This window comes from Lygodium microphyllum, chromosome 17 (genome assembly GCF_053477565.2).
Source record: "Lygodium microphyllum isolate KBCC chromosome 17, Lygodium_microphyllum_v1.1.10, whole genome shotgun sequence".
Classification (NCBI taxonomy): domain Eukaryota; kingdom Viridiplantae; phylum Streptophyta; class Polypodiopsida; order Schizaeales; family Lygodiaceae; genus Lygodium; species Lygodium microphyllum.
The window spans coordinates 45420686-45446081 of record NC_141151.1 but is presented as its reverse complement, the minus strand read 5'-3'; positions in this window follow the sequence as shown (position 1 = coordinate 45446081).

Genomic DNA, 25396 nt, shown 5'->3' with positions numbered 1-25396 from the left:
TCATCATGTTCACTGATGAACCACCATCAATCAGTGCATTTGCAATGAAGCAGCCTTCTATCCACACGCCAGTCTCTGGAGTACCCGGATCTAGGAAAGCATTAGCCACATCCACTTCTTTTACAGGCTCTGGAGCCTTGTTGGGCTTTGTTGCTGTTGAGGGAGCAATCCTTAAGACACGCCTTCTTGTCAGTATACTTTTGAACCTTTTCCGGCAACTGGGAGACAACATCAATAATTGTCGGAATGTGAGGTTTGGTCTAAAGGTATCTAGATCTCTGACCAGATCGTATTCCTTAATAGGATCCATTGGCTTCTCTAACCGGTTAGGGAATGGGGCAACACCCATTTTCATTTTTCCTTTTTCTTCCAACAGAGGAATTACAGGAACTTCTTCTGCCACTTGTGGCACTTCCTCCTCTTCTGTCTCCTGGACCTCTGGGCCTGTCTCTGTAACTGTCTCTGTAACTCTCTGTAGCACTGTAGTGCTCTGTACGGCACTGTTAGGCTCTGTTCTGTTCTGTTCTTCTGGTGGAAGATTGAACTTCACTGTTCTGGTAGGAGGGTTATTTTCTTTCTGGACAGGTGGTTCCTTCTGCTTGGCACGCGTGATGGCAGCAACTTCCAATTCCACTAAATTGGAGGTAGGCTCTTGGGCCTTGGTCGGACTATCAGTAGCACTGTTTTTCACTGGGGCTGGGCTTGGACAGTCTTTTGCAGTGTGGCCTTCTCCTTTGCATCGACTGCATAAGGGCTTGTAATCCACTGACCTTCTAGGATTTGGACAATTTGGTGAGACGTGTCCCTTTTCTCCGCATCTGTAACATTCCACTTCTGATCTCTGACCACCGCCAGACTGTCTTCCTCTGTAACTTTGAGAGGGAAATCTTCTGGGTCCGAAATTAGGACCAAACTCTCTAGGCTTGGGTCCAATATCTTGTGTTATCATTTTGGATTCCAGCAAGTTGAATCTTGCGTCTTCTTCCTTCCTTCTCCTATCATGCATCTCCTTCAGAGAGCAAATGTCCTCTGTATGGTTCTTCCGCAAACAGTAGGAACAGAAGGCTCCAGGGATGGTTGGTTTTCGTGTACATTCAGTGGCTAAATGGCCTGCTTGATGACACTTACCACACCAAGTATTTGACCGCATCACATCTCTTCCTGCTCCTGCAACATTGGATATGCTTGTGGTATTCAATTTCAGCGTCTGTAGCTGCTCTGTAATCACATCCATCAACTCTTTTTTTATGTTTGCAACTGAGTTAGATAAGTAGTCCTTCAAGCTTTCTCCTCCGGACGTACTGGCAGGAGGGTTTTCAGGAGTCTCTGTAATCACTGCATAAACGGGTTGGGCTGGTACAGAGGGGTCTCTGTTCTGGTTCTGATTCAGAGCTCCTGTTTGAACTGTTGGCTGTTGGCTCCAGTTGGTAGGATTCCACTGTTGCTGCTGATTTGGCATTGAGGAAATTGGTTGGGACCATTGTTGTTGTGGTTGAACCATCATTTGAGGCATGGATTGTGGCCACTGTGGATTTGGTGCACTGTACTGTGATACTGGGGGCATCTGTTGGTAGGGATAGGAAACAGTCCCTGGAACTGCATTTTGTGGATACATCATTCCTGGCATCAGAGGAGGTAGGACTCCTCTTCCTGTATTCATCGCTAATCTAGCTTCCACTTCATCGTACAGTCTTGCACCTTCTGTTGCAGCTTGCAGGGTGGCTGGTCTTTGTAGCTCCACAAACTTACGGACTTCTGGTTGTAATCCTCTGAGAAACACCCCCTTCTGAATGCCATCATCTAGATTATGGTTAGTCCATCTCTTCAGGATGGATTCCATTCGTGAGACATAAGCTTCTACTCTTTCTCTAGAGGATTGACTTAGGTTCATAAATTCCTCTCACATCCGCTCTTCAAAACCTTCACACCTGAATTTAGTGAGGAAGGCCAACTTCAGGTCGTCCCATGTGCCAAAAGTTCCTGCTACTTGTCTCTCATACCACTGAAACGCCGCGCCCTTGAAAGTGGCGGGGAATATCGCTAACCAATGCTCAGGGGTTCTTGCATTGTTAGCCACACATGCTACCATAAACTCTGCTACATGAAGATCGGGGTCTTCATTGTACTCTCCCTTAAAAACTGGCAATGGGACTACATTCGCTAGCCTGTCATCAATATTTCCAGGACGGATCTGGCTTGGAAGTGGACCTCCAGCAGGAGGAGGAAGGGCTTGATGTGCCATTGGGACTTCTGTAAAGAGTTCCGCAAGGGCGTCAAAGGCGGCTTCTCCTACGAGCTTGCTCTCGGCTCTGATTCTTGCTTTCTCTCTTCTCATGTACCTCTGGACTCATTCTAACGCTTGCCTCTTTATTGCGTCATTCATCAGGGGTGTGGCTCCACTATGTTGTTAGTGCTCCACAGAGGGTTAACAGAAAGCTTCAGTCTCTGGAGGACTCTCTTGCCAACATTTCTTCTACTTCTTTCTTTTCAATGTCCCTGAATTCTGCTTTCATGCCACTGCACAGAGGAAGGTATTCGGTTCTGAAGGTGTCAAAATGCATACGTCTGAGCATGGTGGTGGTGCCATCATCATAATAATGCCAGCTTCTGATGGTTTCAATAGTGTATGTTGTGAAAAACACTCTGTCTACCAACTTCCAGTGGGTTGCTAATTGAACAAACAGAAGATTATCAGTACACCAAGCATCCCATGTATCTTGCTGTTGAGCGTCCACGAACAAATTCCAACTCTTTTCCTTCTTGTCTTTGTGAACCTCTACAGACCAAGACTCCTGAAGCTTCTTCACAATCTCCCACTTGATGTTGTCTGGAAACTTCTCAATGAATGCCAAATCTTCCATGGATGTTCATTCTCTCTGTTTCTGCTCTTCACTTTGTTCCCAAACAGTTTGCCACCAAGATGCAAGTTTCTACTGCTTCAACAGGAAGAGGAAACTATCCACCACATAGAGCACGCATCATGATGGTGATGTGTTTCCGCCATTGTGGGATGAACTTCTTGTGGAAAGTGGCTTTGATTATGAGAAATTCCAACTCTTCAGTGGAAGAAGGAACTTTCCAAACATCCATTGAATTCTTCTCTTCTTGGCAATGCCATTTCCTTCATTTTCAGCCTCTTCTGGTGCTTGTTGATGGCAAGTTTCCCCGGCTGCGCACCAAAAACATGGAGCCCCGAGAGGAACACCAAGGAAAAGGGAATTTTCTTGCAAGAAAATCTATCTTGTAACATCAACAAGCTTGTTTATCATGTTTCATATGATCACAATGAAGAAAAGAACACCAGGCACAACAAATCTTCATGCAGCATCATGTAGACCTCCCACGGTTTTGATAGAATCAACCATATTCTTCAATATCTTCACAAAATCCATCAATAGAACAAAGAAAGCAAAGAAATACACCATCTTTGAATGGAAATACATCACATAGTATTCATCTTCAATATCTTCATAGTCTTCTCTCTCAATCTCTCATATACAATCACTCTGTTCTTGTAGAATTGGCTATCTCTGACTCTCTCTCTCTCTCTCCATCAATAATACATCATATCCTCACTACAATCTCTCAAAAATTACTCTCAATAATCACTCTTAGGTCGTGGATACCCCTCCCAAGAGGTATGTCTGATATGAAGAGTCACCAGAGCCACTACAGTGTCCTTTCATAGCTCACTACTGTCACTTCACTCTAGTCTTCACTTGAGTCTTCAGCAACTACTTCTTCCACTTCCTTCAGCTCTTTTGCACTTGTATTCACCTCTTTCCAAGGCTAGAAAACTTTCCCAAAGTCACACATACATTCCACAGAACACTTACAGAAGCATACAGAACAGTCTACAGAACAGTACCAGAACAGCTACAGTACAGAACAGAACAGAAGCAGAACAGAAGCAGAAGCAGAAGCTCTACAGAAGACCTACAGAAGGTTATCAAAACTACATAACTCATTCTCAAACCATTCCAAACTCTCACAAACCATTCAATAAGCTTTCACAATATCTCATTCTTCATCAATCAATACTTTATCCCTCCTTACAGAAGACAATCAGAACAAAACAGACCAAAACAGAGCAAAACAGAAGGTATACAGAACCTATCAGAACCTATCAGAACATCACAGAACCACCAACAAACATCATGATCTTCCAAAACACAATCAATATCATCTAAAACACTCTCAAACCACTTCTAAATCAATCAATCATCTCATAAAATCAACCATTCAGCTCTCAAAAACAACAAAAATCAGCCAAAAAACAAGTCATTTCAACACTCAACAATATTCCACGTTAGCCTATTGAAAAAATATCTACCTAATCTAAACCATGTACTTGATGATCAGCAAATTGTAATGCCTAGCCAAGGAGTCCTTGAGCTACGGCCTGATAGAGTCCTAGATGTCAGGGAGAGGCATTTGAGGTCAAGGACCTTGAGAGAATACCTCATCCAGTGGAAAGATTATCCCAAAGAGGATGCCACCTGGAAGGACAAAGATACTCTCAACCAACAATACCCCTAGGTCCTCTCGAGAAGGACATCTCGATTCCTCTAAGGGGGAGAGGATGTAATATTCCTGTGCCTTTCTTCCCCCCCATAGGAACTCCCCCCCCCCTTCAATTGAAAAATTTTATTAAGTTAGTTCAAATTTTTTAAACCCCCTCTCTCTCTCCCCGTCAACAGCACGTCGGGGGGAGAGAGAGAGGGAGTGATGTGGTAGTTATAGGGGGCATGCAGCCCCCATGTGGGAGGAGTGGCGGTCATGCCACCCACCTCCTCCCCCTCCTATAAAAAAGGAGGCTACCCTCCTCCCTTGTCCACAGAGACTAACTGCCCCCCTCCCTGCGTCGTCACCTTCCGTTTTGCGGCACCTACGCAGCCCTAGGCCTTTCGACCGAACCTCCCCTCCCCCTTCTCGCTCGTGGAGCAGCTACGCCCCCCCCCCCCTTGGGGCTTCCGACTGAACCTCCCCCCCTCCTCATTTTGCCAGACGACTGCCCTCGTGATAAGAAGAAGAAGAAGAAGAAGAAGAAGAAGAAGAAGAAGAAGAAGAAGAAGAAGAAGAAGAAGAAGAAGAAGAAGAAGAAGAAGGAGAAGGAGGAGGAGGAGGAGGAGGAGGAGGAGGAGGAGGAGGAGGAGGAGGAGGAGGAGGAGGAGGAGAAGAGGAGAAAAAGAGGTAGAAGAGGAGAAAAAGAGGTAGAAGAGGGAGAGAAGAAGAGAAGGAGAGAGAGAAGAGGAAGAGGAAAGGGAGAGAAGAAGAGAAGGAGGGAGAGAAGGGAGAAGGAGAAGAAGAAGAGAAGAAGGAGAAGAGGAGAAAAAGAGGTAGAAGAGGAAGGAGAAGAGGAGAAAAAGAGGTAGAAGAGGAAGAGGAGAAAAAGAGGTAGAAGAGGAAGAGGAGAGGGAAAGAAAAAGAGAAGGAGAGACAGAAGAGGAAGAGGAGAGGGAGAGAAGAAGAGAAGGAGAGAGAGAGAGTAGGAGAAGAAGAGAAAAGAGGAAGGAGAGGAGGAGAGAGAGAGAAGAGAAGGAGAGAAGGAGAGGGAGAGAGAGTAGGAGAAGAAGAAGAGAAGAAGAGAGGAAGAGACAGAGTAGGAGAAGGAGAGAATAAAAGAAGAAGAAGAGGGAGAGAGAGAGAGAGAAGGAGAAGAGAAGAAGAAGAAGAAGAAGAAGAAGACAGAGAGAGAGAGAGAGGGAGATAGAGAGAGAGAGAGAGAGAGAGAGAGAGAGTTGGTGAGAGGTGAAGGTTCGAGGAGCCACCCCCTCATCGGTGAAGGACCCCCATCTAACGACCTTTCCTACCTGAGCCTATCGTCCTAAAGGCCATTAAGGTCCAGTTTGTCCAAACTTCGCGTGGAAAATAGCTCCGAAAAAGAAAGTCATAGGAAGCGTAGGTGCCAAAGATACCATTGGTACAGGTAATGCGAGAGAAGCAACCAGAGCGACCAACGCAACGAATGCCCCTACGATCACGAATTAAACCCAAGTTCTTTAAGCTTTATAATTAATTATGTATTATTTCTCGTGGAAGAAATGAAGGGGTTAGCTACGTGCTTGGAACAAGAACGAGTCTTAGGATTTTTGTTTACTCTAAGCGCTAGGTTGCATGCGTGAAATGGTAGAGTATGGAGTTTGCATAAGTTTATATGCATGAAATGATAGCTTTTACACACATAAAATGATAAGGTTTTTGCATTATTTCACATAAAATAATTTCAGTGCATGAATAGTCATTTAGAATTCATGCTTTGCAATCATGATTAAAAGAAACACATGAAATGCTAGTTTCCGTTCGTAAGGTGCAATTGCACCAATGGATAGAAATATAGACTTTCATACACGCAAGTCGCATGTAATCCAGTGCATTAGGAATAAGTATTCGTAACAAGGTATGAGTAGAGTTAAAGGTCGTTTAGGATGTATGAATATACTAAACGCACCATGTGCATGATGGATAAGGATGATTGGAAAACTCTACATAGTACCACACTAAGAGAGATGGAAGGGACGCATGCATCTGGACTGTTTCCTGAAGGCCTAGATGAAGTATCTTACGTTGCCAAGTGTGCTAACTGAAGTGGGTTAGAACTAGAAGAATAAAAGACCCTTGGTTGGGTTGCAAATAAGGCATGTTCGTTGTTTCCTTGATTGACCAGGTAATGCTTGGGTTAGGTTAAGATACCATAAGGTAAAACCCAAGGGGAAGAGCAAGTCAAAATAAGTTAGCTTACCAATAACATTTGCTTGCCTAATCTTGCTTGGAACTATTGGGATCTCACCAAGTTGCAAACGATCGAGGATCAGATGCTGGGAGCATCCGAAAAAAAGACCCAAGATCGGATGCTAGGACCATTCGGAAAAAAGGGAGTCACACCTTAGCAATTGGTTGTACAAACGGCCTCTGAAATGTTTGTGATTGTATACTTAGGTACATTACTTGATATCCTTGCTCGAGGAACTAAATCAAGGAAAAACACTTAATGCTTCAGGTTAAAGGCCTAGAGGGAGAGGCTGGAATAGTTACCTCTGAATGTCTGCCTGGCCCTATCGAAGGGGGTTGTTAGCCGCGCTGGGTATATGGATCTAACCCGCTGCGAGAGGTCTCTCTGTGGATGCTGCTTGGAGTGGGAGGATGCTTGGGTGCCAAGGGAGGCTCTGGCTTTAAAACCCTTGCCTCCAAATCCCACACAAGAGGCTGACGTGACTCGAGATGGGATCTCGAGGCTCGTGTACTAGTCTACATGTGGAACTTGGAGCAGCAATCTTGTAGATTGTTGGGATAGCCTTCGGGCATGATATTGGATGTACTCCAGAAGTATGATAAATAAAGAACAGATATTGGAGAAAAAGGAACTTGCTTGACATTATTTTTGTGTCAGTGCCTAAGTTATGTGAAGGAACCCGTGATTAATTTGATTAAGAAAGCTAATTTTGCATGTCAAACTTAATATGGTAGGTAACTAGATAACTAAAGCAAATTGAGGAAAGTGCAGTGGACGTGACTTAGGTCCATCCTACGAAAGGGTGGTCCCGGTTAGCTGGGAACTTTTCTTAAATGACGAGATAACAAGACTATGAAGACCTAGTATCAGTGGATATAGAATCCCAAATTTATGCTATTTTAGGGGAAAGGAATGGGACTATGCCTTTTGGCAGAGAGGTTGAGCTTCGCATCCCTCTTGTTTCCCATTTTCCATAAACCAAGTGTAGCATGAATCCGCTTAGACTTTGTTGTTCCTACGCAAAGTGGTTCATCTAGAGCTCGACGCTAGCATCTTCCTAGAGATTTTGCTGATAGGAAAGGAACCCTGACCTCAGGTCGATCCTAAGTGGGAACGGCCAGACACTTCCGCTCAGGGCAGACTCGGGAAGATCTAGATCGCAAACCCTATGTCATTCCTTGTGAGTGCCAAGCGGAGCTTTCTAGACCCTCCTCCCGATGGGCTGCTAAGACGTGTCCCACAAGCGGACGAGCGGACACGTTACAAGGCAACAATGACTATCAACCATCCATAGAAGATCATCACTCACAACCATGCCATGCACTTGATGCAGTCCCAAGCTCCTCAAATCTTGTCCAACTCATCATGAACCTCCCACCATTTTAAAGCCCAAAGAAACTTTCAAAACCCTAGAGGAACTAGCAATAGAGCAAGCTCACTTAGAACATAGGAATACCATTGATGAGTGTGTCTCACAAAATTGGATGCTAGATTGAAGTTGCTTACATGCATCTACATCCATGCTGACATGGTTATATTGATCAATGAACATGAGGAATATCTAGCATATGTGGTGACATAGGAGGAGCAAGAACACCTTAGAGAGCACAATGATGGGCTTCTAGACAATCTTCTATGGCACATCTGAGATGAGGAGGCCAAAGAATGCCACTAGTAGTTACACTCAATGAAGTGCTTTGTTAGTATCGTGCTCGGGCAAGTTACTATATGTATATCCTCTACATCAAGTGTGTTCATGGCCTATCTATAAATATTCTTATTTGTGAATTTTTTCTAAATAAAACATGACCCTTTTCTATTCAATCTATAAATAACCCCTTTATATTACACCCTTCTGTATGCTAAAAATTTATAAAAATGGTATTTTTAAAATACCTTATTTTGAACCCATGGATGCACACATATATTCATGAGTAACTTACTTGAGGTATCATGCATCCAAAATTGGGTAGTTCAAACAACAAGCTTAGGGACAAAGCCAATTAAAGAACTATTGGTCTAATAATCAAGTTTTGATTGGCTCAACTTGGAGGCTAGCTATCTCAAAGGAGTGACAAGCCAAGTAGAGACTTGAACTATGTAGCCCCTACTTCCTTTCTCATATTGGCTATTGTCCATGGTATGGTCTTAGCAAGACCTATCCTAGACATCCCTTGCTTGACAGAATTCAAAGGAAATAGGAACTACATGTTATAGCCTAGGACAAGGAATAGTACTAGTGAATGTTGCACAATACTTTTCATTCCTAGTAAAGTTTCTATGACTCATCAATGCTTGAAATGCACTAGAGTATAATCCTAAGTTCTACAATTGGCTTCTAACATTTTCAAGTGACATGGATTCATAGATGCTAAATATGCACATAAATTAAGCATGGTTTCAATAGTTTTGTATAGCCTCCTTTAGTCTCTTAATCTAGTCATATCCTTCTCACCAATGCTAGAAAGTTCTTTTGTGTTGTATTGCATTTCCAAAAAATAGAAATAAATAAATAAATGCACATACAAACAGGGTGCCACAGTTACAAATCCTTAAGTTAGGTATGCTCGGTGGCCCTATGGGCCAAATCCATCCCTAACCCCCTAGTCCCACTTCCTATTCGTCCAAGTAAGCCCAAGACGCATCAATGGTAGGACACACCTAGGGAACCTCTACTCAAATGTGTCTTTCTAAGTCACTCACACAAGTTCTTCCGATGTTTTCTAGTCTCTCACATCTGCATCAACAATACAGAGAGCACAACAACAAGCAAGTCATTTAGGCATCACTCAAGGCTACAGCTCTACTGAGCATTGTATTCCCTATTCATTAAAGGGAACCTAAGTCATCATATCAATGAATGTGAGCACGAGCGGGATTGGATGCACGTTCTCGCTACACTTGATTTGCCATTCTCAGATCATGAAGCGTACGAGCAGCCTGTCAAAACAGTTGGCAAGCCAAGAGAAACACAGCCTACACCTGTCTACATGATGGCAGCAAGCCTCCCTGATGGACCTAAGCCTGTCACCTTCCAAGTGCCAACCAATAGGAGAGAACTTCAGGGAATACTGGGGCATCTAACAGACCGACTGGAGCGCAATGCAGCCATCAACCTCAAGCCGCTCCAAGACCTCTTGGAACAACCCGAATGGAAGTGGACCAGAGTGCACGAACTAAATCTCAGATACAACTGGGCATTGGTCCCCGACCAACAAAATGAGGCAGAACAGGCCTTGGCGAACGATGAGCAGTCCAGCGAGGCGGATTCCGGCGACGAATACGAAGATTGCCAACCCTTCGATGAAGAAAGTGAGGGTGAGATGGACACAGTAGAATATGATACCGAAGGGCGAGAGATTGAGCAAATCCGAGCAGATGCAAAACCACAGCCGAGGCCGGCCCTTAGGATGGACCAAGGGGTCATGTGTGTGAAATGATATCGTGCTTGGTTGGAATAGATGGGGGCTGTGGATTTTAAGCAGGCCAGCCTGACCCAACCAAAAGCGGCAGCCTTGCTTAGAACCGAGTCACCATCCGAACTGCGGCCGCCAGGGGAGACCACCTCCCCTAGTGAAAATGAGGAATTCGACTCTGAATCTGAAGTTACTTCGGAGGATGACCCAGAAATCCCTAGGCCACCCACGGCCAGACGCACCAGGGGAGATCTACCCATCCACCTGAGGCGCCGACGGCTACGGCAGAATGAAGCAGAGCGCCCCAACGATGTGCGATCGGAAGAGCAACGAAAGCCGCGAGACCTCCCTAAGCACTTTTCGAAATTCGAAAGAGGGGACAGGGTGGTGGTCCTGCTAAGTGCCAAACGCCAAGGGCAAATCCGCGAACCCATCGAAGGGCCAGCCAAGGTCAAGGAGATAAACCTGGCCCTGGAACGAGAAACACCCCGACCGGTGTTCATTGGCAAGGACTTGACCACGGAGGAAGAATCCAGCCTCATCACTCTTTTGCGGGAGTACCGGGATGTGTTTGCTTGGTCTCTAGACGAGCTACGAGGGGTAGATCCAAGTGTTGTGACTCACAACATACCCATGACGACGGATGCAATGCCGGTCAAGCAGCGACCATACCCCATGAATCCAAAGCACGCCCATGCTATCAAGGAGGAAATTGACAAGTTGATGCGAGCACACGGACTGGGTATCACCCATAGTCATTGTGATGAAGAAAAACGGCAAGATTGGAGTGTGCGTCAATTACAAGAAAGTAAATGCAGCAACAAAGAGAGATAACTATCCCTTACCATACACCGAGCACATGCTTGAGAGGGTGGCAACTAAGGAAGCCTACAGTTTCCTGGATGGCTTCTCATGATACAATCAGGTGCAAGTGCACCCTGCGGATAGGCACAAGACCGCCTTCACCACTGAGTGGGGTGTCTTTGCCTATGTGGTCATGCCATTCGGGCTAACCAATGCCCCCGCCACTTTCCAACGCCTCATGTGCACCATATTCAAGGACATGCTTCGCAAGGAGTTAGAGGTCTTCGTCGATGACATGTGTGTCCATTCGGCCTGGAACCAACATCTCGAAAAACTCCGCGCGGTCTTTGAACGGTGTCGTTTATATCATCTCTCTCTCAACCCCCTGAAATGTCAGTTTTGGGTAAAGCACGGTTGCATCCTAGGACATGTGGTATCCAAGAACGGCATTGCCACGGACTTCTCAAAGGTCAAGGTTATCGTGGACCTCCCACCCCCAAGTAATTATAGGGGGGTTCAATGCTTCTTAGGTCACACAGGATACTACCGACGGTTTGTACTAAACTACGCGCTGATCGCTAGGCCATTGTATAAGCTGCTAATTGCCTTCGAGTGGACCGAAGCGTGCCAATGAGCCTATGAGGAACTGAAAAAAGCCCTAACAACAGCACCTATCCTAAGACCCCCAGATTGGACTATGTCATTCCACGTACACATCGACGCCTCTAAGTTTGCCGTGGGGGCAGTGCTATGCCAACCTGGTGAGCATAACTTAGATTACCCAGTGAGTTTTGCAAGCAGGCAGCTCACTGAAACAGAGATGAACTATTCGACAACAGAAAGGGAGGGATTAGCCATGGTGTTAGCCGTGAAGAAGTTCCGGCATTACCTGCTTGCCACCCCCTTCACCTTCTTTGTCGACCATCAAGCTCTGCTCTATCTAGTCAACAAACCTTGCGCTACAGGATGTATAGCCTGATGGCTTCTCCTGCTCCTGGAATTCGACTTCTCAGTGGTAGTATGGAAGGGAAAACAACACTACATGGCTGACCATCTGTCCCGAGTACCCACAGGAGAAGCTGCTGGACAAGGCATAGTGGACGAATTACCAGACAGCCACTTATTTCGCATGTCCGGCGAAAAAGACCTATTTAGGGCCGACCTGACACCATATTGGGCAGAGGACATAGTCCAAGTACTCGAGCATGGGCTGCCCAAATGACCAATGGAACGGGCACGGCTTAGGCGATTAATCCTAAAAATCCAGCCCTATCAGTTGATCGCAGGCCAGCTCTATAGGCTGGGGCAAGACGGTCTGCTACGTAGATGCGTATATGAGCATGAGATGCACGATGTGCTCTCAGAGGTGCACAACGGCATTGCGGGAGGACACTTTAGCGGGGATACGACAGCACGGAAGGTGTTGCAGTCCCAGCTATGGTGGCCCACGCTCTTCCCGGATGCCTCACAATTTGTCAAACACTGCGATGAGTGCCAACAGACAAGGGTCCCGGTCCGTAAAGATCAGATGGATTTAACCCCAGTCATCGCTCGCCAACCTTTCGAAAAGTGGGGTACTGACTTCATAGGACCCATCAGCCCTGCGGCACAATATTCACAGGCTAGATACATAGTGGTAGCCACGGACTACCTCACCAAATGGGCGGAGGCGAGGGCCACACGGAAAAACGACGCTAGGACAACTGCCAAGTTTTTATGGGAACAAGTAATCTCGCGTTTTGGGTGCCCCATTGAATTGGTCAGCGATCAGGGAACGCATTTCATCAACGAAGTGATAGCCCATCTCCTATCCACGTTCCTCATCATCCATCGCAAATCCTCACCATACTACCCTTAGTCTAACGGCCAGGCTGAGTCAACCAACAAAATCCTCATCACTGTCCTGACCAAAGTCGTCTCAGCCTCACGAAGTGACTCGGATAACAAGTTGATGGCAGCCCTGTGGGCCTACCGAACAGCTTATAAGACGGCCGTCGGAGAAACACCTTTCAGGCTAACCTATGGGACCAAAGCTATTCTTCCATTAGAATTCTTTGTCCCTAGCCTGCGGATAGCACTACAAGAACGATGGGAGGGGAGGGAGGCATGGACGCAACGCTTAGTCGAGCTAGAATGCCTATCAGAGGTACGCCTACTAGCCACCCACACGCTTATTTGTGAGAAAGCTAGACGCAAAACCTGGTTTGACAAGCACGTCAAGCAACGAGAGTTTCCTAGTGCTCCTCTATTCAGTTAAAGGACACAAACAGAAGATGAAATTCAGAGGTCTTGGGCCCTTTAAGGTCCGCGCAATCAGCCGTACTGGTAATGTCGAGCTGGAAACACTGGATGGAGAGGGAATCGGCTTCTTTAACGGCAGTCGAATCAAAAAGTACTATCTGCCCATGCACCCACTGCATGAGCAACCAATGGTCGAAACGCACGTTAACATACGAGTAGCCACACTTACGGAAATCGGCGAAAATGAGGACGAGCTTGTAGAACCCGCCTACCTCCACATCACGGTCACGGCCAAGCAAACGTGCTCCTTCAACGCCCTGATTGACGAGGGGGCGGATTTTAACATCTTGACGCATGAGCATTGGACCCAACTTGGCGCACCAACACTTCATCCCACAACAACCAGATTGAATCCATATGGGGCCCAATCCTACCCGCTCCTCGGCACATGCAGGGTTGCCGTTTCTATCGAGACTGAAACTATTCCCATGCTATTCTATGTTCTACCCGATGCCAGGGAGGCAAGCACAAAGTCATTGCTCGGGTGAACTTTTAAAAAGAAGACCCGTTGCAATGTTGATTATGAGTCACAACGCATCCACCTAACAATCGGGAATGTGGCTATTGTCACGACTTTCAACCAGCGCCTCGTAACCCCAGCATTGCTCAACGGACCACCATTAGAAATAGTCGCACACAGGACTAAGAAGGAGGGCCGTGCATATTTACTACACCCAGATCCCCATGCACCACAACCCGCCAAACCTAAGGCAAAACCCCAACAGACTCGCTTGCACTGGGTGCCGAAGAAGCCTCGGGATCAGCCTAGAACTAGACGCGCGGGTCCGCGAAACACATACAAACCTAAACCTAGAAGACCAAAACGCCATCATCACAAGCACCGCGTGGTTAAGAAAATATGGGTCCCTAAAATCCTGCTGCGTGCACAAGGCTACTATGAAGGGAATGCCTTGATGTGGGTCCCCAAGGTCCCAACTGACACGGGCCCTGCTCCTACGTCAATCGCAAGGCCTTGTCCTCTGACATTTCAAGACCACGAACCGCAGAATCCACCCCAGTCATCCGACTCCTTCGCGAGTCATCCCACAGGCATCATACACGCCCAACGGCCCAAGCACCGGCCACTACTGCCGGCGGTATCACCCAACCACCCTGGCCCGCAACCCAGCAGCCCTGTCGACCACCCTAGCATGGTCCCTAAGACCAACCCTGACCCATCCATCCGACCGTTGGCCGAGCTGCTGACTCAAACAGGCCCCCAGCTCTGTGTCGACAGAACCTCTAGCCCCAGCAAACCTCAACCACCCGCCGGCCTTAAGCCTTCCTATGAACGAAAGTCATTCCTAATGTTGGCCGCGGACCTCGCCGAGGACACGGGGGATGACGTTGTGGACTGCATCAAACAACTCGACGCCACCTTTGTGGCACTGGCTCTTAGCTATGACCGCCTAGATTGGGACTGTTAGCGGAACCCCTTGCAACGGACGAACGCACCATGCCTTGCTCTTGGGAGACTTTCGAATTCGCCTTCGCACAAGCTTCACGCTCTGCCACGCTGAGCTACTCGCTCGCGAGGTCTCCAAAGAGCAAGCCATTAAGCAACGCCTCATCCCATCGTTTGACCCGCACACGACGTCCGGCCTCACTAGCCAAGAAACAGCAAGGTTGTCCCACCTCGCGGACACCGAATCTCCCTTCTTGAAGCGATGGTACACTCTTCGATTAAAATGGGCAATGGAAGGATGCCGCATAATGACCAATGCCGAACAACGCCGAGCCATCAAGACAGCCGAGTATGATCCCACATACATCGCGCCCACCTCATATCGAGTGTTAACCACTCTTCGAGGTCGAACCATGGACGATCATATCTTAGGACACCCCTATCTCGATCGCATCCTGACAGAAGAAGAGCTCCACATCGCAAGTCGGATCAACTCCGGAGATTTCCTCACCGATGTCCTCACATACATCACCCACGTAGGCATCCGACCCTGTGACCTGGACCACTCTGCACACCTCGAATATAACCCCAACTTCTACGATTGGCTCCTCCGCAAAACAACCTGAACGCCTTGGACCCACACCCCAATCCTGGGACGGATTTCTCTTTTCCACAAGGGGGATGGGGCAGTAAATCAGTAAATCTAAAAAGCAAACCAAGCATGAAAGTTAAAACTAAAAAGTGAACCATGCATGAAAAAGCTCCAAATTAAAATGCCATGCAGGAACAGGTGATAGAAGTTTAAAAGGAAAAAATCATGATTATAAATGATAAAATCTGCTATGGTTGTCCTACGAATTGGTTGCCAAAAATACTAAGGAGTGAATTGACTGAATGTACAGGTAGTGGCCATGGCAGGCCAAGACAAAGCTGGCAAACTCCCTTTCTCGGAGGAGGAACAGGTGCGGTACGGCCTCACGGTGGAAACCAGAGCATTCAATCAGCTTAAGTTCCGCACATATTCAACTTGGAAGATGTGGTTATTGAGGAACCAGCGGTGCGACGAATCATGGAGCAATGCCACTTACAACGGTATCTGGAAGCAGTGGGCCGGAGAATAGACTATACCCTGTGCGCCGAGTTCCTACGCACCTTCAACAAAAACAGAGGCACCATCACAGTACGGGACGCGGGAGCCACCAAACATGTGCAGGTTGAACTGACCTCTGAACTGGTAGAAAGAGCACTGGAGCTTCCGAACAAGGTGGAGAAGAAGCCAAAAAGGGACGTCTACGCCATGTTGGGAATGGACAAAGTGAAAGTCCACACCAACGACGGAGTCAACTTGGCAGACGTCCCTGATCCAGAGATCCAGCTGCAGGAAAAAATGATGCATACCCTATTTTCGAGTCAACGGTACAATAGCATCATGTCCAGGATAAATGTGCCTTTACTCGAAAGCATCGCGGCTCAGGCACTGGATGAGGTGAACCTCAACGGCTTCGTGAGAAGGACGATTGAGGCCTCAGCTAAGGCCCTCGCAACAGGAGGAAGGGCCGTAGTCGGAGAGTCCCCCTCACCTCGATCAACCCGCAAGGCCTCATCCTCCAAGGCCTCTGCCGTAGGTTTTGGAGGTGTCCTCACTGCGATCCTCCACGAGGCAATAGGGTAGGGATGTGCGAAAGAGGACGAACAGGGAGGCGGCGGAAAAGGAGGCGAATCGCCGTCGCAGTCCCAGCCTCGGCCGGAGGAATAGTCGGATGAAACAGAGACGGACACCGACAAGGAGGAAGAACGCCAGGCTGCACCAGAAAGGAAAGCGGAGCAACGGACCAAAGCCCTGCACGGAAAGAGAGAGGAGGAGCGAAGGAGAAAAGAGCAGGAGGAGCTCGAATGGGCCCGAAGAGAGTCGGTAAGAGAAGAAGAGGAAAGAAGAAAAAGAGCTGAGGAAGAGCTGTGGAGGAGAGAAGAAGAAGAATTGGAGCTGGCAACGCGTCGCTCCATTGAGGAACAGCGTAGGAAAGACATAGAGGGAGTGGGCAGGGCATACCAATCCGAATCTGAAGCACCCGGCCCCAGCACTGGTGCGCCGAAACCTGTGCCGCCGCCTCCTACAGAAGGGAAGGGAAAAGACCCGGTCAGACCCGTCTCCCCTCTCCTCGCACCACCCACGCAAGCCACTCCCCTCAAGGTGACGCCCCATGACACAGCAGCCCTGATGCACACCGCAAAGGTCGATGAAAGCAATGTAGTCACCTGGCTACAATTCTTAGTGGAAAGAGAGTTGGCAAGGGAAGCAGCTGGGGCCACCCCAGTCTCAGGGGCCAAAAGAGCAGCGACGACCGAGCTGGAGCCAGGGCCAGAGGAGAAAAGACAAAAAGTGGAGGAGATTGCCACCACTACGATCATGCCCCACTCCCCACCCCCAACAGGCCACTATGATGACTATGTAAAGGAGCTGCTCGCGCAGTTGCAAACAGCCAGGCAGGAAAGGAGGGTGGCGGTGGAAGAGCTGGCAGCGGAGCGCGAATCGCAAGCTGCCCTCCAACTGGACAGAGTAAGGCAAATAGCAGAATATCAAAAAGAAATTGCTGTGCTTAGGGAGGAGGCCAGCACAAGGGAGGTGGAGGAGCTGAAAACCCTGAAGGAGCGCGACGCTACCTGGGAAGGATGAAGGAAAATCCTAATGGAGCGTCTCACCAGGGAGAGGGAGACAAATGCCCACCTTCAACGCAGAAATGACCAGCTATTTGCAAAACCAACTTGGAGACGCAAAGCCAGCTCGAAAAAATTAGACAAGATGTTGTAGAGCTGGATCAATTGAGGGCAGAACAGGTGCGCAGGTTACAGGCAACGCGGGACCAACTCAACGAGCAGATTACAGAGCAGCACCGAGAGCAGTCCCGCTTGCACCAGGAGCTCGAAGCCCAACAACAACAGCTTATGGCAATGACCCTCCGACAAGGGGAAAGCCTGGAAGACATGGAGAAGCGGGCAAAGGAATGGTCAAATCATAACGAGCAGAGAGTGCGGGACCTAGCACGTCAGCTGGCCAAGGCGGAGGGCGACAAAGTGATGGCTGAAAACCAGGCAGAGGCAGCCCAACTTGCTATGATGGCTCAGCAGCGCACTTTCATCAAGATGCTACTCCACACCACCTGCTCAGAAACAGAAGAGGCCAATGATCAGTTGCAGAGAAAGCTAACCATTGCGCGCAGGGCCCTTACGCCAGGCCTGCACGTACCACTGCAGCTAGGAGGCCCTCCGCAGAGCCTGGAGGAACAAAGGAAATGTCTGGCACAAGCAGGACTGACAACACAGGAGATGGATGACCTGGGGTTCACTGAGGAGAAAATACAGGAGGAGGAGCAAGCGGAAGGGGGTGAGCCCGAGCTTGAACTAGGGCCTCAAGACGAGGAATATGCCCCGCCACCCCCTCAACCCCAACAAACCGAAGTGCCACCCCATGACGCACCCGCCGAACGAAGAGCGGCCCACACCACCCGAAGGAAGGAACTGGTGGAGAAGGCAAGAAGAAAACTCAAGGCCAGACCCGCCCTGAAACAGCCTGCCCCTTTCCCGCTGCACACCCAAGACTCCCCCGCTGAGTACCGCGCTGAGATGATCATCTGGGAGCAGCAGGAGTATAGCCGAGACCCCTTCGACCTACGCTTCGAGTTTCCCACTGCCTTGAATAGGGTGCTGCCCATTCAGTTGGTGGAGGATGTCATCGCCATGGGGGCCCGGCTCAAGGCTAGATGGTTAGAAGAGCGTGAGGCCCACCCAACTGCTTGGGGGACCGAGGACCGCGAATTTTGGCAAGACAAAGTCCTCCACGTACCTCGCACCGTGGAAGGCTATAGTTCCCAACCCACCTGGAGGCAGCGCATTTCTGACGTCAACCTGGAGGCGTGGATGGCGTTTTGCAACACCCTCCCTTCGGAAAGGAACGACCTCACCTTTATGCCGTTTCCTCGAAGGGTAGGAGTGGATTTTAACCCGTCCATCCATGGCAGGTTTGACTTTCCCGTTATTTATCATGCCAACACCACTTCCCATAGGAACGCTCTTCTCTTCACCTTGCCCGACTTGTACAGCTCCATAAATAAATTCCTTACTGAATTCTCTTCTTGCCCTGACCCAACCTTCATCGCCACCTGTAACTACCTTAGATTAATTAGAATCCTAGTACACCAGGAACCTGCACCCCAAGAGCGCCACCTTCCGCCCCTTTATTTTGATCCCAATGCCATAGACAACACCACCATGACTCGTCTCATGATGCATGCTGCCCTTTTGCCATCCTTCTGTGATGCACTGCTGGAAGACATGAATGACAGCAAGTTCACACAGTGCAACCACCCCTTTCTCTCCACCACCACCCTTAAAACCCGCCTCCATACTAAAGGCTACTTGCTAAGCCGAAAGTTCCTGAACAAGGCCCCCCGGCCTCCGCCCACACCCTTCCCCACCATTCGGATGATGAGGGGTAGAACGCCCGTTATCCCTTGTACTGCTGCCCCCATGTAACCATGGCAAAAAAAAAAAAAAAAAAAAAAGAAAAGAAAAGCAAGCAAGTCCTGAACACAGTCAAAGGTGTACTTCATCTCCCCATTACCACCCTTCTGCTCCACGCGGCCCCCCGCCGCCCAATCTCCTAACTACGTAATATTTAAATATGCACACGCACGGCACTCATATAATACCTACACAGAACTAATTCACAATTTGGGTCCTCAAGTGCAGGACAACACTCTCAGCTTGCTTAGAGTTCGACCTGTCTCCCAAACTAAGTCTTGTGCACAATGCAGAGACTAGCACCACCCCTAGGGAGAGACCACCTGACAGGTTTTCAATTGCAGGTGTCGACAACCACAACCCAAGTGGCATTCATTCTTCATCAACCTCCCATGCTAATTGCCCACCCAGCATCCAGCGAGCCGGCAAAATCTCCCAACGCGGCATCCCCAACCAACCCCGCGCACCCAGTCACCAGTGCAGACCCCAAGCCCCTGTCCCCCCAAAGACTTCAGTGCCTACCACCACTTGCTTCCTGCGCCAGTAAGTGCCATGGGACTGGCACTCGTCTAGGAGGGGGCAATGTTAACCCCAACACGACGAGAGCAAAAGAAAGTGGAAAAGACGCAGGGCAAAGGCGGAAAGAAGGTAACCCGACGGAAGGAAAAGAAGGAGAAAAGCCCAAAAGCGCAAGGACAACCGTTAAAGACCAAGGCAACCACAAAAAGGGAAAGGCGCATAAAAAGCGCACCCTAAAATCTTGTAAAAGAGTGCCGGGCTCTCACCCGTGCTATTTGTAAATATAGAAGGGTAGTGAAAAGGAAGCAAGGGAGAGAAAAGAACAATGGAAAACAGGGCCTGGGCTATGACCGGCCATGTAAAAAAGGGAAAAAGGGAATGACTGCCCAAAAGGGAAGTAGGGTTTTGTATATAAAGTTGAAATGTGAATGAAGAGCTCATTCTTTGATGTGGCAAAACTGGTCTTCTTCTTCCTCTCTTCTTCTCTCCTTCTTGCTTGTGTGTGCTCTTGAGAGAGGGAGTGTGAGAGTGTGAGGGAGTGAGTGTGTGAGAGAGTGAGGAATCAAGAGGGTGAAGCTCTCCACCATCTCCTCTCCCCTTCTCCTCTTCTCCTTTCTTCTCTTCTCTTGCGCGCGCGGCTATGGAGGATGAGGCTTGGAGATGGAGGAGGCTTGAGGATGCTTGAGCTAGCATCAAGAATCGTGGAGCTGCCGAAGTGTGAGAGAGAGGAGGGCACTCGATCAAGCATCAAGGTAAGTTCACTGCATTCATAGGATCGACGGCGCGTCGGCTAGGTGAGAGATAGCCATGAGAGCTCGCTTGGAACGCTTGAACCAATAAGCGGTCCTGGGTCTTGGCGGTTGAGCGAAAGCTCCCACAGATTGCTATTCAATTGGTTTGATAAAGGGAAAGATAGATATCATAGCGATGAGCCATTTGTTGATAGTATAATAGGCTAGGAACAGAGGGACCTAAGACAGATCTTCTCTGGCAGGCATCAAAAAAGGTTGAATCAAATATATGGTTTTTGGAAAGGTGAGCTAAGAGATCCACCCTCAGTTGGTTAGTACTCTGTACATAGGTAAAAGCTGTGTTTTGACGTTGATTCAAGACCACAGAATCAATCATTGAGTGCCAGAAATTGTCAGGGCGAGTAGCCACTTTTGAGGAGTAACACTGGAACATATCATCTATCTGCGACTCCAAATAGTTGACATATAAAACAGCTTGCAAAACCACATCCCCCACATACCATGCCATATCTACTTCATCTGGAATCAACAGATCTCCCCGTAGATACATGTAAGACAGCAACATGGTATCCGTCGTCTCACAGAATCTTCAAACACCATATGGACCACTTCTGTCAGCAACTCAGGAGATCGAGCCCCACTCCAACCATCCTCTGGAAGAGAAAGATCTATCATTGAAAGCTTCGTACAAAAGACCAACTTCTGCAAAACTGATAGTGGATAAAGAAAGAATGGTCCAGAGGAACATACTCCTGGAAATGCTCAAATGTAGACCATAGCAAATCCATCCTAGGCTGCAATCTTTCCACTCTATCTTGGAACAAAGAACACAATGTGGCTTGTCTCTGGAGAACTGCCAAGTCCTGCTTAGAGATAGAAGGAATCTGAGGAACATTGGGGCTTGGAGGAACAGACCATGACTGCATCAGTTGGTCTTGCAACTGCTTAATTTGGGAAGCTTGTGATTCCACCGTGTTATGAGCAGTCTGTAAGGCTGAGAGTTTTGCATCTAAAAGAGTCTGAAACTCTTGAGCTTCTTTGGACATCCTCTCCTTCTCCTCTGAGACTTTAGTGACCTCTAACTGAGCTTCTGTTAAGTGAATCTTCAAAGAAAATATTTCTTCTCTCTGAGCCTCAATCATTTGGGTTTGTTGCTCCATCTTCTTAAACATATCTGCAAGTGTATCTTTAGCAGAGGCTAACTCTGTAGTTGCCTTATGCAACTGGTCTTTGGACTGCATCAGTTCTTCATAAAAGTAAGCATACAGCTCTTGAGCACAAGCTGTCACACTGAAAGTTCAATTGAACTCTAGATGTCTTTACAGAGGAATGGAATGGCATCTCTTGACACTAAACTATTTAGTGAAGGGACTGATATGTCCAAAGAACCCTCTCTATGTGCCCTGAACAAATTGTTACATGTGAGATAAGTAGGGAGGTCACTGCCAGATGTAGCAGGAATTGTGACTGAAGGAAGAACTGAAGGATTTTTATCTGCCACATGCTTCAAGCGCTTTCGCTGAATGACCAGTGGAGGAGGAGAATCAAGTTCATCTATATCAATAGGTTCAGACTCTTCTGACGGTGGAGGGGGAGGTAATGGATCAGATGGAGGAGGTGGTAGCACACCCTTCTTTAGGCCAGAGTATGTCAAGAAAGCATACAAGTAGAATCCATATGTGACATTTGTAACATTTCCTTTGGTTACTTTCACAAAATGTTGGTCCATCTTTGTAAGAAGGTAAGTACTCCAATCAATAGCCACCCCTTTTAACACCATCCTAGAAGCTGTGAAGAGCTCTTTGGACAAGTAATGGGATGGTGTTTTGGCAGGCATAAACCTGTCTTGGAGGAACTGGCAGACTAACTTCCAAAGAGGATCAATGATCATGGAAAAAGATACGCCTGAAGTGTTTATCACTTTCTTGATATCCAAATTTCCTTGGTCTGCTTCTGTAACAGCTTGAAAATCTCGTCATTGGAGAATAATTGTCTAGCTGTAACAAAGGGCTCTCCTTTGTATGGAAGAGACAAAGCCTTCCCTAACCCTCGAGGTGTCAATATCATGGAAGCACCATGAACCAGGCCCGACTTCTTGCTGTATGATGCAAGGAACTCATCACACAGGGATGGATCATCTAGAATCAAGGGGAATGAAGCAGCCACGAAAGTCGCAAGTCCTGTTTTCGCTATAGGCTCAAAAGCCAATAGGGAAGAATAATCCCTACTGACCAGTAGGACATACTGGATAGGAGGAGGAGCGTGAGGCGCCATTCATTTGGAAAACAAACACACCACAACACAGACAATCACAAAGAATGCTTGTAAAACAACCAAAGGACTATCAAAAAGAAATCAATCAAAAGAAGGACACACATACACAGACGTAACTAACCCATTTACCACCCCAAACAACCCACATCCTAGAAAAAATTTGGCATGACCTCTACACATATGTGACCGAAAACTTCATGCGATGCAATAAACAGCCACCCAAAACCCCGTATCAGGCAAGAAAGAAAGAAAACTACAAACTGTACCCGTAATCGCAGCACATAGACAAACCATAATACCATAATAATGTACATCAAGACCTGACCATAACCTTGACTAACAATTTCAACTAAGAGGACTTTACGTGCCCATCCCACAAAGCGTATTTATTAAAAGGGGAAAAAAAGTGCAGTGAGAGGGGAAAATTATTTTAATGAAGGGTTCATTTTAAAAAATTATTAACAATGGGTGAAATTTTATTAGGTTATAAACCTTAATAAGAAAATGGTGGTTCCTTCTTCAAATTTTAATTACAATTTATTCGGGTGAAACGGTGCTTTATCGAAACCCAAACTACGATTCTCAGACTGGGTCTCTAAATGCAAATTCATTAATTAAAAATTAATAGTGATGTGGAGCGCTTTTTTGCCAGCGCGTGCTTCTTTGTGATGGCTGGTTCATTTTTATTTAAAAATTAAGGTGCCTCTTAAGCGCACGTAGCGCGTGCAAAGTGTGGCTGGTTGATTTTTATTATTAGAAACTGTGTGTTTAGCGCGAATGCACGTGGAAAAGTGGGTGAATATAGTTCATTTTAGAAATTAATTATGGTTAAGTGGTAATCAAAATACATGAAACTCAAAAAATAAATACCTAGTAGGGATGTGTATGCAATAAACTGAAGGCGCACGGAGTAGTCCCCCAAAATGCAATGAATCCAGTCAAACAAAAACAAACACCACTGACTTAAAAAATAAAGCACCTTAGTATTTTTGTTGAGTTTTATCTTTTTTTTTAATCTTGTTTGTTTATGGTTTTTTTTTTCAATTGTATTTTAGGTGTGTTTGTTTTGTGTATATTATTTTGTTTGGTTTATTTATTTTGTTATTAATATTTTTTTCTTTTATTTTTTAATGATTAAATAATTAAATCACGATATATGACACATGAATATGTTATGAAGTGTGAGAGTGGAATTTTTAGCCATTTAGCAAGTATCAACAATGTATGTTAATTCATCCATGACTTTTCAACTGATTTTTAGAATTTAAAATGAATTTTTATAAAGTGTAGTATTAAAATTAGGATTTTTTGCTTCAAATAATATTTTTTCCGTTTATGAAAGCATTTTCAATTGAAAATTTATTGACAAAAGAGGCAAGGGGTTTGTGGAATTTTTTGGAATTTTTTTGGATTTATTTTTGAATTTTTACTAATTTTTAATGAATTTTACCTATTTTTTATTTATTTGTGAAGGAATTTTCAGATTTTAAATTTTTTGAAATTTATTTTCTATAATTTTCACTTTAAAAATATTCCAAATAATTTCAACAATGTCGGAAAGTTTTCAAAAAAAATGCACTTTTTTCTGAATTTTAAATAAATTTTTGGAATTTTTATGGTTTTATGTTTATTTTTATGTATTTTGCGGGTTGGAAAATAAAAGGCGGTACCCGAGCTGCGTGTGAACAGTGAAGGATGACTGCGTGTGAACAGCTGACTGCAATACTCCACCGCACGGACAAGTCGAAAGTGCATCCTCGCGTGTGAACGCCCGCTAGCACACCCGTACACAGCGGGAAAACAACGAAGAAGAAAAGGCAGGAACATGGGCTAACTGAGTAGATTAAGTGAATTAGGTTAGCTTAGTCTGAGAAAGTCAATTAAGTTAATTTAGTTGAGTAAATCAATTAAGTTAGTTAGGTTAGTCTGGTTAGTCGGGTTAAGACTGGTAAATTAGGTTACTTAGGTTAAGTCTGGTAAATTAGGTTACTTAGGTTAAGTCTAGTAAATTAGCCTACTTAGGTTAGTTAGTCAGGTTAACTAGGTTAGGCTAGTTGGGTAGGTTAAGTCTGGTTCAGTAAGTCTAACTAGGGTTAGGGGTCTAACTAAAGGTAAGTTAATCTAGCTAAGGTTAGGGAGGCTAACTGTGGTTAGGTCAGACTAACTAGTGTTAAGTTAGGCTAACTAGGGGTTAGTTTAGACTAATTAGGGGTTAGTTAATACAATTAGGGTTAGAGTCAACTAACTAGGATTAGTAGAAAACTAACCAAGGTTAGTTAGCTAGGGTTAGTAGGAACTAACTAGGGTTAATTAGCTACTAACTAGTGTTAGGTTAGTTACTTTAACTAGGGTGAGGTTCGTTACTGTAACTAGGGTGAGGTACTAAGCAGAGGGGGATAGGGTGGTTGAGGAGGAGGAGGAGGAGGAGGAGGAGGAGGTGGTGGTGGTTGGTGGTGGTCGTGGTCGTGGTCGTGGTCGTGGTGGTGCAGGAGGAGGAGGAGGAGGAGGAGGAGCAGGAGCAGGTGGAGAAGGTAGAGCCTGGTGACGGCGGCGAACGGCGGTCCTCGGTGGCAGACGGCAATCCTCGGGCAGCAGACTGTGGGCGCGGCGGCTGGAGCAGCAACAGTCGAGGGGGCAGGGCTGCGTAAAGCAGCAGCTGGAGCGGCAGAGAGAA